This window comes from Triturus cristatus, chromosome 4_1 (genome assembly GCF_964204655.1).
Source record: "Triturus cristatus chromosome 4_1, aTriCri1.1, whole genome shotgun sequence".
Classification (NCBI taxonomy): Eukaryota; Metazoa; Chordata; class Amphibia; order Caudata; family Salamandridae; genus Triturus; species Triturus cristatus.
In genome coordinates this window covers 823,939,959-823,953,452 of record NC_140585.1, presented here as the reverse complement: position 1 = coordinate 823,953,452, position 13,494 = coordinate 823,939,959, and positions in this window count along the sequence as shown.

The window sequence follows — 13,494 nt, the reverse complement described above, 5'->3', positions numbered from 1 at the left end:
GAATACTGGTATATAGGGTACATATGTCCATGACTACTAACACATAATCATTTTCCCATTTTACTTCCTTTAATTTCGATAAAAAATGTCCTGTATCTTTTATAAAAGAGGGTAAATTCTCCACTGATTCGTGCAAAAAATAATCTACATATTTCGATATGGGTTCCAAAAGGCTTCTTTGAGCCGAAATGATCGGTCGCCCTGGAACCGGCACCACCTGCTTATGAATTTTAGGGATAAAATAAAGAGTCGGTGTGATTGGAAATTCATTTTTGAGGTAACCCAATTCTTGTTTGGTTAAAAGGCCATCTCTTTTCCACTGATTTAATTCTTTAAACACATTTTCCTTTAAGTTCCTCACATCCATAGCTGAGCTTTTTCTGTAACATAAAGTATCTTCCAAATGTCTTTTTGCTTCTTCCATGTAAAGTGTACGTGGCCAGATCACAATATTGCCTCCTTTGTCTGCCTTGTTAATGATTAAATTAGAATTGCTTCTTAATTTCTTCATAAGTTTTGCATATTGTGCTTCCATATATTTGTATCTCCTTTGTTTGCGAGATGACATAATTTGTAGTGTTTTCAATTCCTCTACTACTATATCATTGAAAGTGTCAATAGCGTCTTTAGGCATAAGTGGTATAAATGTTGAAGGAGGTTTAAAATGGCTGTTACATGGTAGGTTGCTAGTTATGCCCATGGAAGTTAGATTTTCCTGAGTAGTGTTTATATTGTTTACATCATCTGTAGATAAGGCAAGTATAGTTTTCAAAATACCAACATCTGCTGCTTGAAATTTTTTTATTGGTTGTTGTGTTGAAGAAATACTGGTTGCTTGTTCTTGCACTTTGTTGAGCTTAAAGTATTTCTGTAGTTTTAATTTTCGAATGAATTTAAAAACGTCAATTCTTGTTTGTATGTAATTAAAGCTGTTGCGAGGACAGTAGGACAAACCCAAAGATAGAAGCTGGGACTCTGCTTTAGATAGCTCCATATCAGATAAGTTTACTACCGTGTTGTCCGGGATTGGTGATCCAGAATTATTATTTACCACTTCTTTCCCCTGCCTCTCTTGGCGAAGCCTCGCCCTTTTGCATTTCCGCCTTTGTTTGCGCCGCTCATTTTTGCTGATGCTTCTTTTTGTTGTAGCCGCGGCCTTAAGGTTTGTCGTCTGTCCTCTATTAAAAAACCCAACTCTTCTGAAGGTGAGTAGTTTGTCGCTGTTTGTATAGGTGTGGTATTAGTGGAATCTCCATCATCTGAATCCACACTGCTGGTCACTGGACTGGAATCCACGTCCGAAACCTCATTCTCAGTACTATTTTGAACTGAAACTGTAGGGGTCTTTTCTACTAATGCCTGCCTTTTTGCTGAGTCATACTTGCGGGCAAATGTGAAAATTCTCCCTGTTTCGTAATCGCGTTTATCCCGCGCAAATTTGAATTGTTTGCGTGTTCTTATGGTTTCTTCATATTTGACCAGGCGACTGCTTATTTCATCTCTACTCTTTTTTACGAATTCTTGGTTTTCATGTTGATCCAAGTCCTGATTAAGTTGCTCTAGCTCCTTCAAAATTTCTTTGCGGTCTATTTCAGCATACTTTATCAGGATACATACCATGTTCATTGACGCTTCCAAATTATTGGTCGCCCATTCCTTCAGCATTAAGGGGTTAGGGTTTTCAAACGATGGAGCTATCAAAACCCTTAACCCCCGTGGTACTCGTCCTACTTCCTTATATTGCTCTAATGAACGTTTTTCCCACCATTTGGTGATTTCATTACGAAGCAACTTTTCCAATTTCTTTGTTAAGGTTTTAACATCATTAGGGGATTTTGAATCTGCTTTGTCCATGCGAATATTGTCATTCATATTCGGCAAATTAAGAAATAAGGCATCAGCTAGTGCTTCACGGCTCCGGAGAGTCTCCGCTGACGTAGACATGTTAAATGGAGTATAAACTCACTAAGCAGCTACTGCCAAACGCTAATTGGATTCTCCGCGTATTGGCAAATAGAAAATTACTCGGGCACAATCCTTTCACCCGCTTATTTAATCTGATTGCCTATAGCCCAAGTGGGCAAAATAGCATGGATAAATGTCCAAGCATACAAAGACTCATTTTGTGATATAAAGACGATAATCAATGATATAAGGAACTATATGCATGAAATAGCGGTCCCTCTCACATCATGAAGGATTATGCCAAAATCAATACATTAATAATTGGATATCTAAGCCAAAAATATGTCTTGCAAAAGCTCTCACAGTAAGCCCAAGTGGGCCAATAATTAACAAATCAAAAAGGCCACATATAATAACAAAATACTTAATGACATCAGTGGTCTGTTCAGGCCTGTAGTGCCACCCCCTGAAAAATACAATAAAATCTGTGTAAGCGTTAAAACACCCATACCAACAGGTAACACTCAAAGTTGCACAATAGCACGGTCAATCACATATCAAGTGTGTAAATGTACTGACAATTCTTCACTTGAATTAAGACCCTTAGGAGACATAGTCTCGAGGTCAACAATATATTTTGATTCCAGTTGTCTCAACTGGAGTAACTTGTTCCCTCCTCGTACATTGTCATATATTGCATCAATAACAACCATCCTCAATAGCCTCTCATTTTGTTGATGTTGATTGAAGAAGTGCCTGGCAACTGGATATTGCCTATTGTTGTGACGTATAGCTCTGATATGCTCAAGAACTCTTTTTTTGGCGCGATGGATTGTGCTACCAATGTATGCTAAATTGCATGGGCATATCAGAGCATATACACAATAGGTTGTGTTGCAAGTAAGGGATTTTTTGATTTTAATTTCCTTACCCATGCTGGAAAAATGCACCACCGTACAATCAGAACTATATTTGCATGCCTTACAACCTCTACAGCATCTAAACCCTGGGCGGCCGCCCACTTTTGGTTTGACAGATTCTGTGACCATATTCGGACTTAGTTCATCCCTCAATGTTTTACTCTTTTTAAATGTAACTTGTGGGTGACTGTTCAAATATTTTTGCAGATGGTTATCAGTTAGCAGTACATGCCAATATTTGTCCAAAATCTCTCTCAGCTTGTATGCTTGTCCTGAAAAAGTAGTAATGAACCGCAAATTCTCTGAGTCTGGTGTACGTTTAGTAGGATGTAGTAGATCATTCCGTGACACCCCTTCTACTCTTCTGCAAGCCTCACTGATAGTTTTTTGTTGATAGCCCCTATTTTTAAAGCGTTGGATCATTATTGCTTTTTCTTTATGGTAGCTATCTTCGGTACTGCAATTGCGCTTCGCCCGCAATAGTTCCCCGTAAGGAATACTGTAAACTAGTTTGCGAGGATGTGCACTAGAAGCATTGAGGATGCTGTTACCGGCAGTCTTTTTGCGATAAAGTTGTGTCTGTATGGAATGTCCTTCAATTTGTACAACAATGTCAAGGAACTCCACTGATGTTTTACTTATATTCTCTGTGAAAGTCAAGTTAAAAGGATTGTCATTGAGTTTATTTACAAATAAAATAGCTGAATCAGTATCCCTGTGAGAGCTTTTGCAAGACATATTTTTGGCTTAGATATCCAATTATTAATGTATTGATTTTGGCATAATCCTTCATGATGTGAGAGGGACCGCTATTTCATGCATATAGTTCCTTATATCATTGATTATCGTCTTTATATCACAAAATGAGTCTTTGTATGCTTGGACATTTATCCATGCTATTTTGCCCACTTGGGCTATAGGCAATCAGGAGGTTAATATGTTCAAATATTTTCATTCATTTAGGTCATGGATGAATTTGACAGTGTCTAAATGGCCGCTATTTTGGTTATTAGTTTTACTACTGCTGAAGTCAACAGTCTGTTATCTGTGTTTACACATTTTTGGAAATGAATTTAACTTTATGCATATAGGTCCTTACATTTTTTAGTATTGTTTCCATATCATGGAACGATGCCTTTGTAAGCCTTGGCATTTACCTGGGTTAATTAGCCCACTTAATTTGCCCACTTGGGCAGCAGGCAAGCAGTATAATACATTGTAAATATTTTACTTTATTTTCATTCAGTTGGTCTATGTATGAATTTGACAGTGTTAAAATGGCCGCCACTCTGATTATCAGTTTTCACTACTGTTGAAGTCAACAGTCTGTTGTCTATGTTTACACATTTTTGAAATGTATTTAACTTTATGGAAACAATGTCGCCATGAGCGTGAACAAGGCGAAAGCCGAAACGCGTTGTGTTTGCAGTCATTAAACCAATCTGAACTGCAAATCTCCTGGGTGTCCGTGTGATTTCATATCCGAAATCGTTTGCTGTGTCATACATATATATATATATATATATATATATATATATATATATATATATATATATATATATATATATATATATATATATATATATATATATATATATATATATATATATATATATATATATATATATATATATATATATATATATATATATATATATATTAAATAAAATTAATTTCAGGTAAAACAACACTTGGAAGCCAGAGTTTATTTAATGCATCTTTAATCTACATAATACTCCCTTCCTTTATGCATCTATATACCTCCCATGTACTTATGGATCTACATATTTATTACTTTTCTTCTAATTCAGTATATTCAATGCACTACCCTACTTCTCGCCCTATACAGCTCTTAATGTATCCTCTACTCCACTCTCTCATTCATCCCAAACCCCATACCTGTACTATGATACCCAAAATAGCCCTTTCTAGACTCTTCCCTATGCTATTCCTCCTTGCATCATCTCATACCTCTTTTACTATTCAGATACCCCTAAAACAAGCCTTTCTGAACCCTTCCCTCTGACTCTTCCCCCTCCACCTCCCTTTTACTCATCCCAAGGTACTCCTACTGCTATGACCTCCAAAACAAACAAACAAAAATCTAAATCCTTCACTTCTTCTATCTCTCCACTATCCTTTTCAATCCAAATAACAGACTAACATGTCCATCACTCACATCAATTTCATATTTCACTATACTAATTCGCCGCTAATCCTTTTTGGGTTCTGGAGTAGCGTTCTACTCGCTAAAAAAGCCATTAAAAACCTCATCAGGGGTAGCAAGCGCTATATAAATGCAAACATTTTTCCCTCTTCTATCGATCCGGTATCCTTCTGAATCCAAATAACTGACTAACATATCCCCCACTCAAATTACTTTCATATTTCACTATGCTAATTCACCATTGATCCTTTATTGGTTCCGGAATAGCGTGCTACTTGCCGAAAAAGCTATTTGACGCTTCGTCAGGGGTAGTAAGCGATATAAAAATGCAATTACAATACAATACAATTTCTTAGAGTGGAGTTGAGTTTCGTAGAATGGAGTGTTATGGAGTGTCATGGAGTGGGGTGGAGTGGGATAAAGTGGAGTTGGATAGAGGAAGGTGTTGTGGAGTGGAGTATCATAGAGTGGAGTATCGTAGAGTGGAGTATTGTGGCATAAAGTGGAGTAAAGTGGAATAGTAGAGCAGTATCGATTAGAGTGCCATGGAGTGTGGTAGAGTGGAGGGGCATGGAGTAGAGTGAACTAAAGTGTTGTAGAGTAGAGTGCCATACAGTGTCGTAGAGTGGAGTGGCATACAGTGGAGTAGAGTGCCATAGAGTGGAGCGTTGTAGTATAGAGTGGAGTGGTGTGTCATAAAATGAAGTGTCAAAGAGTTATGTGGTGTACCGTAGCGTGAAGTAGACTAGCATAGAGTGCGGTGTCGTAGAATAGTGTGGGGTAAGGTACAGTGGAGGGTCATTGAGTGGAGTAGAGTAAAGTGTTGTAGAATTGACAGGCATAGAGTGTTGAAGAGTGGATTAGAGTGTTGTAGAGTGAAGGGTATAGAATGAAGGGTCATAGATTGGCATGGAATGGAGCAGACTGGAGGGTTGTAAAATGGAGTGGCGTAGAGTGGAGGGACATAGAGTGATGTGAAGGGGCATTGAGTAGAGAGGAGTGGTGTAGTGTAGAGTGAAGTAAAGTGTCCTAGAGTGGAGGGGAGTGGCGTAGAGTGTAGTCAAGGGTTTTAGAGTAGAGTGGCGTAAAGTGCAGTGTCGTAGAGTGGAGTAGAGTCATGGAGTGGAGTGAAGCAGAGTGGAATGGGGTGGCCTAGAGTTAAACAGTGTTGAGTGTTGGGGAGTGCAGTGGCATAGAGTGGAGTGGAGCGTCGTAGAGTAGAGTAGAGTGCCATTGAGTGGAGTGAAGTAGAGTGAAGATGTGGAAAGTGAAGTGTTGTAGAGTGGTGTAGCATAGAGTAGGGTAAAGTGTCATAGGGTGGAGCAAAGAGTAGTGCCACAGAGAAGAGCAGCATAGCGTAGAGTGCAATATAATGTCAAAGAGTGGATTAGCATAACGTGGAGTGGGTAGATTGGAGTATAATGGGTAGATTGGAGTATAGTGGTATGACAGAGTGGAAAATAGTATTGTAGAGTGGAGTGTTGTAGAGTGAAGTGTTGTAGAGTGGAGTGTTGTAGAGTGGAGTGACTTAGATTGTAGTGGTGAAGACAGGAGTAGCATGGCCTAGAGTGAAGTGTTGTAAAGTATTATAAAATGAAATGGCATAGAATGACGTAGAGTGGCATAGAGTGGATAGACATAGACTGGTGTGGAGTAGAGTATCATAGAGTGTTGTAGAGTTGAGTGAAGTAGAGTGTCATAGAGTGGTGTGGCATAGTACTGAGTGGTATAGAATGGAGTAGAGTGTCGTAGTGTGAAGTGTCATAGAGTGGAGTGTCATAGAGTGGAGTGGAGTAGTGTTTTGTGGAGTGGCGTAGAGTGGAGCGACTTACAGTAGAGTGGCGTAGAGTGGAGTAGAGCAGTATGGAGTGGAGTAAAATGGTTTAGAGTGGAGTGGCATAGAGAGTCATGGAGTGGCATAGACTGGTGTAGAAATGGAGGGGCCAATAAAAACCAAGTGGTATTAATGGATCTACTGTAGAATTTGATTAGAGAAAGGATATCCCAAATAGCGAGATGATTTTAATTGTGTGATTGTAAATAGTGTTTTGGAGGAACAAACACTGCCATCTTGGAAAGTCTGAGAAAGGGGCAGACCCTCATATAATAGAGAGTAAAAGGGCCATTCTCTTGAGAGAGCCTGGTCGGGAATAGGGGAGAAGAGCTGCATATCAAGAGAAAGAAAGTGGAAGTTAATTGTCATGCAAAACCAGGGAAAATACTCATAGAAAGCTGGAGAGAAAGAACAGGAAAAGTGGGAAATATGAAAGAAAAGGAGCAAGGATAGAGTCCTAAAAATACCATACCTGATTCTGTGTTCACTGCACCCCCAAGAGTGAGAGCCTCAAGGCCTGGTTCCTCTGAGAAGACCTCAAAAAGGTAGAAGGAGAAGGTTTACCCAAGACACTATCCCATGCAGTGTCAGGCTGGGAACCAAAAGCAGCATTCCAAAGTTTGTTAGACTAGCTCTCATGATGCACATAGGAAGCGAGTGCTGCAACCAAAACTGACCACTGCAAGGGGGGTTTTAGATATTCCCCGGCCAGGAATTGTTTGAAAGACATTGCAAATATGATGCAGACTATGGAAATTTCATATGGCGCATTGGATTTCAGACAAACTCTTCAAGTTAGAGTTAACAGACTCTGATCTCTGCTAGAGTTGTAAAGAAAACAAAGGTGACCTCAAACATGTTATTTAAATGCCAACTGTCTGAAAACATTTGAAAAGAAGTTAGTACAATCATCTCTCATATACTAAATGTAAAAATGATACCTGACCTCGCTACTATTGCGCTTTTGACCTTTCCTGCCCACTATAATTTCATCCTCCATAAATAAGAGCTTATCTCATAACAAATCAGGCTCAAATCTATTCTCTGAGACTAGAAAGATCTCAACCAACTTGATAGATGATGGAGGGAAAATTAAAAAAACTTGAAACGCCCCCCCCAACGCCGCCCCACCACTGTTACCTGCACGGACCACGGCTGAACATCCAAAGCCACATATAGGGGGTCAAAAGACAACTGACTTCCCTCACTAAGAGCATCATTGTTAGGGCAGTGGTGGAGGGGCATGGCTGTTTCTAACTTCAGGATTATTATCACCTCTAACAATCAATGCAATAGTATAATTTAATACACTAAAATAAAATGTGTAGCAAAACTCACATTTTAAAGAAATACACTATTCTGAATTTTAAAGAGTCTTGATATGTGTACTGGACTTTCTGAGCCTAGCAACAGAAGAGCCCCCCTCCCTTCTGCCTGAAGGCCAGTGCTGCTTTTTAGGACCCTGCATGAGATATGAACCAACCCAAATGCCAGATTAAATGTTTTTTTAAGCTAGTATAGTCTCACTGGGAACATTTTTTTTTTTTTTTTTATAAAATTTTTTATTGTGCAGAGAAAAAGGGTACAAGCACGGGCCTACAACCTCCTGGGCCGGCCGCTAGTATTCAGAAATGATCGAGCAGTTCAAAAAACAATGACTGGCCCACAGGGGCTCCGCTAAATTACAGGAGATCAGACTGCACAAAAGGGACGTCAGGATATACCCTTTTTACAGAAATATCAACAAAAGTAAAGAAAAACAAAAAGCAAGGCGAAAAACATTGAAAGGGCGTCTAACCACAGTAGAGGAACTCCACACCCGACCACCCTAGGGTGGTCAATAAAAAGGGGGGGGCCTGAGAGGGAGGGGGGGGCCACGGGAAAACCAAATACTGGGAACATTTTAAAACCATTTGTTTTGTATTGTTTGTAAAGAGCCGAAGAGCTGCTGGCAAGTACTGCTGTCAACCCTGCAACAAACCCCGCCTCCAGCCTTCCAGCCAACCAGGAAAATGCCCGGTGCCCAGCAAGGCCTGATCCCCTGGAAGTGCCGAAACGTCTCTCCACCCAACCATCAGCCTAACTACCAGGGACTCGGAGGGAAAAAAATGATCCCATTGTTTTACTGCACAACATTTTTTCTCCATATTGCTCTAATGGACTTTTGGAAAATAGACTCAACCTCCTGGTAAGCCCTAACAGATTTCAATGACAAGTTCCCCATTAACTCCACCGCAGATATTGGGGTCGGAACTAAGGAAGTGAAATAACCGGGATAAGAAGTTAAAGGCCTTGGAATGGGGAATACCCTGCTGGACCGAGATTTACCAGGTCATTTTGCACAGTTTTTCCCAAATGCAGCGAGTTTAACACAGAATTGTCCACCTGCTCTGGGAAGTAGTCTCTATTTGTGGGGGTCAAGGTGGTGCGGAAGGTGTGAGGCGGGTGGCAGGGAGCGCATCCGTGCAGGTAGTGAGGTTGTGGGCTCTTGGAAGGATCATTGTCCGCTCCTTTTGTGGTGCCCGAGAGGGTAGGCAAGAGCTGTGGTTCAGCCTTACAGCCACTGCCCCAGATTTTCCACTGGCAGATATCCACCCTATAAACTCATTCTGGTATTTCTAGACCACAGATTATCTTTCGCAGAGCAGTTTCCTCCAGTGGGATACTGCTCCTGGTAACTTGTAATGGAGGCTTTTGTCTCTGATATTAATGGGAAAGCTTTAGTCTGAAAAGGAGCAACTGAGAGGGAATATTAGTGTATGTTCTATGCAAAGAGCCATTTTAAATGAACAGCGCCTTAGTGAATGAGGCTTGAAACAGACAGACCAGGAACAGCAGAAAGTGAATAATTCTCAGTAGAAATTTGCATTTATATCTGGGATACGCTTCCTCAAAGAAACTTGGAATGAGCTTTGTTAAATGTACATTATCCTGGCAAAATGTTAATGAAAGGATACAAAATTAAATTGTTATAAAAAAAGACCAATTGAAGTCTGTGCTTAGTTTAAAAGAGAATTTTGCCAAACCAAATCCCACTTTTTCATACAAGATCCGTTATTTGGTGTTCTTGCTAAAAGGGTGTTAAATTGGAGTGGCAGCTGTTGTTGTCCTTCTAGAGATGAGCATTGGACCTGGATTTGCGCCACTGGCCCACAGAGTGAATGCTATCATAGACCTAATGGCAATGATGGGCTTTCAAACGGAAAGCCCTGCGTCCTGAATCACAGATCTGAAAGTTCATTTACTGCCTGGCTTCCGTCTCCTGCTTCAGAGCAAGGCGGAGCAGCCAGCCTGAAACAGACAATCCAGCCCCTTCTTAAATACATCAATTTACTTAGAGATACGATCGTGTCTCTAAATAAATCGATCTATTCAATATGTTGTTATGTAAATGTGTAGGAATTTCCGAGGGGCGCAGCCACACAGCCCTAATTTTGAAGCCGTTCCTGTTTACAAGGCTATGTAAAGTCACCCTGTGTGACTTTTCATGGGCTTGTAAATATGGGCCCCTTTTACGCATTACTCTACCTGAAAGGGGCGTTCCATGAGTTTTGCTGTAGGTTCTCCCACGCAACAGTCATGGAACCCGACACACTCCCAGATTTACAAAGTATCGTAAACCTGGGAATGCGTCAGTATACGACCCCCCAGCATCAGTTATTCTTGGGAGTAATGTCGCTTTCCCAACCTGCTGACCTCAGAAGACATACTGAAAGTGTTTGCTGTAGCAATTAGATTCAGAAAAATAGAAGATAACTCCACTTAGTTTACTGAATAAGCCTTTACTTTCTTTTCAAGTGGCCAGATCTTCAAATGAGAGGAAGATCAAAAAAGATTCAGTAAGTAAAGTTCTGGACCAATCTTGAGAAGACTTGGAAATTCATATTATTTGAACATAGCTAGAACATATGATAATGAGTGAATAAACATGGACACATTTAGGTGTGGCTATTCTTTTTACAGGACAAGGTTTTTGTGATGACAAAGAATAGGCAATAACACTGTAGGCCAGAGTGTAAAGTAATCAACACATAGGAGTATATTTGTTTCAAATCACTTTGAAGAGAAAGAAATGCTAATCTGGAAATAACACTGTTAGACCGGTCAGCCTTAGGGTGGTCTTCCCCTCAACATTTTGCCTTCCTCCTCCATTTCTGCTTCGCTCTAATTTGTGCCTACGTTGTTAGTCTGTGCACTTTACCACTGCTAACCAGTGCTAGAGTGCTCTCTCGTCTAAACATGGTGTATATTGGCTTATCCCCAATTGGCATTTTTAATTCATGTATAAGTCGCTAGTTAAGTAGTACTATGTGTACCCAGTGCCTGTAAATTAGATGTTACTAGTTGAGTGCAGCACCACCCTCTTAAACTGCCATTTTGACATGGCAAAATAAAGCTTTTGCCATGCCCACTACATAGAAGTCACCAGTCGCCCTGGATAGCCCAGAGGGCAGGGTGTAATGTATTTAAAAAGTAGTACATGTACTTTAAGTTTTACATGTCCTGGTAGTGAAAAACTCAAATTCTTTTTTCTCTACTGCAAGGCCTATCTCTCCTATAGGATAACAGTGGAGTTCAGGGGCGACTGGTGTTTATGGGCAAAGGGGGCATTGCCCTGCCACCCTCTGGGGAGAGGCAAGAATAGGGAAATAAACACAGAGCAGCTGAAAATAAATCACTGCTCTGAGACAATGTGCTGAAACTCTTGGGTGAACTATAGTAAACTTTACAGATGTCCTACTGCGCAAGTGCCAGTGGGGCGAGGTTTTCATTGAACTGCAGGCACAAGCTACAGCAGTGACATCACAGGAGAGGGAGTGCTGAATTGGAAAGCGAGTGATCCGGTTACGTTTATGGGCATATAAACAGTGGCTCTGGGAGGAGTTATAAAATCCATCCACTTCAATGTCTGGGAGTGGGATAGGCCGATGAGACAAGGAGGGAGTGCGTGGCGACAATTTGTTGGTCATCACAGAGGGGCAGGTTATATGCAGGGTGCAGGGGGCTGCTCTCTTGTCAGTAGCACATATTTAGTACTGCATTTGGTTTCACTTTGAAAAAAAATATTATGGAGCTGAGCACAACAGAGTGCTCATTATCTCAACCATAGAGGCCCAAGAGAGGGAAGTAACCAGCTGCGGACAACAATTGGACTTGTGAACTAAGAGGAAGTGTGCAGTTAAGCTTCTGCCTGTGTCAGGGGTGTCATCAACCCCTCCCCCCCCCCCATGCTTTAGCAGCTGCAGTGGGTGGCGTTCTTGATGGGCCTCTTCTGTCTACAGCTCGGCAGACAAAAGCTCAGAATTTACTTGGGAGGGTGAGTGAGTGAAAGAAAGGATGGGTGGGTCGATGGATGATTGGATGAAATGGTGGATGGATCAATGTATGGATGAATAAGTGAAAGGATGGATGTAAGAATGGAAGAGTAAAAGGTAGGGGGTGTATGAGTGAAAGGGAGGGTGGATGGATGATGGAAAGGATAAATGATTGATGGATGATGAGAGAAAGGATACATGGATTGTAGAATCAGTGAAAGGATGGATAGAGGAGTTGAAGAGTAAATGGATGGATGGATGGAATGAATGAATGGATGGGTGTGTGAAAAGAAGGATGAGTGAAAGGATGGCTGTAAAGATGGATGAGTAAATTAATGAATGGATCAGTGAAAGACAGGGTAGATGGATGTCTGGATGAAAAGATGGATGAGTGAATTGATAGATGTATGGATGGATGGATGGATGGATGGGACAAAGGGTGGATGGATGGGTGTAAGAATAGAAGGCTGAATGAAAGGGTGGATAAGAGGGATGAACCAAAGGGAGGATGATGGATGGATGGAGTGAAAGGATGGATAGATGGAGCAAAAGGGTGGAAAGAGTGGATGGATGATTGAATGGATGGATGGATGAAGGGGGATGGATAAGCGAAGGGATAGACGATGGGCTCCCCAGCTACACTACACCCTCCTTGTTTTGTGGTCAATTTTTATTGTATCAGGAGTGAATAAATATTCATTCTTGATATAATAAATATAAAATGCAGACCGCTTCGTGTCCAGCAACGAATTGAGGCATCTAGTGACATTATTTGATTGCTGACACATGTGCATGAAGGTTCCTACGCCATTTCAGCTCTGTGAGCATGTCTGTGTGACTATGTGTGTGAGTTAAAGTGAGAGAGAGTTAGTGAACAAATGAGTCAGAGTTAGTGAGAATTAGTGACAGTAAGGACAAGTATGCGTGAGAATGAATGTGAGCGAGTGAGAAAGAATAACAGCGAATGTAACTGAGTGTTACTGTGTGAGACTGAGTGACAGTAAGACTTAGTAATTCTGAATGAATGAGAATGAGCGGGACAGAGTGAGAGAGTGGGCCAGAGTAGAATGAGTGAGACTGTGTGAATTAGTGAGACCAAGTGAGACTACGTGAGTCAGAAACTTAGTGCAAGAAAGAGTGAGAGACCCCTTCAAGAAAAAGCTTTTTGGAATTCGAGCCAAGGATTACGCTCACCACTTTTAAAGGTCACCAGCCGCCACTGGTGGAGTTGCCTTATTGCATTTTATAAGTGTAATTTCCAAATGGAAAGAGATAACAAGTTCAGGTTTGGTGTCTCTGGAATCACAATTCAAAAGCTTGGCTTATGGTGAAGTCGAATTTTAAATTGCAACT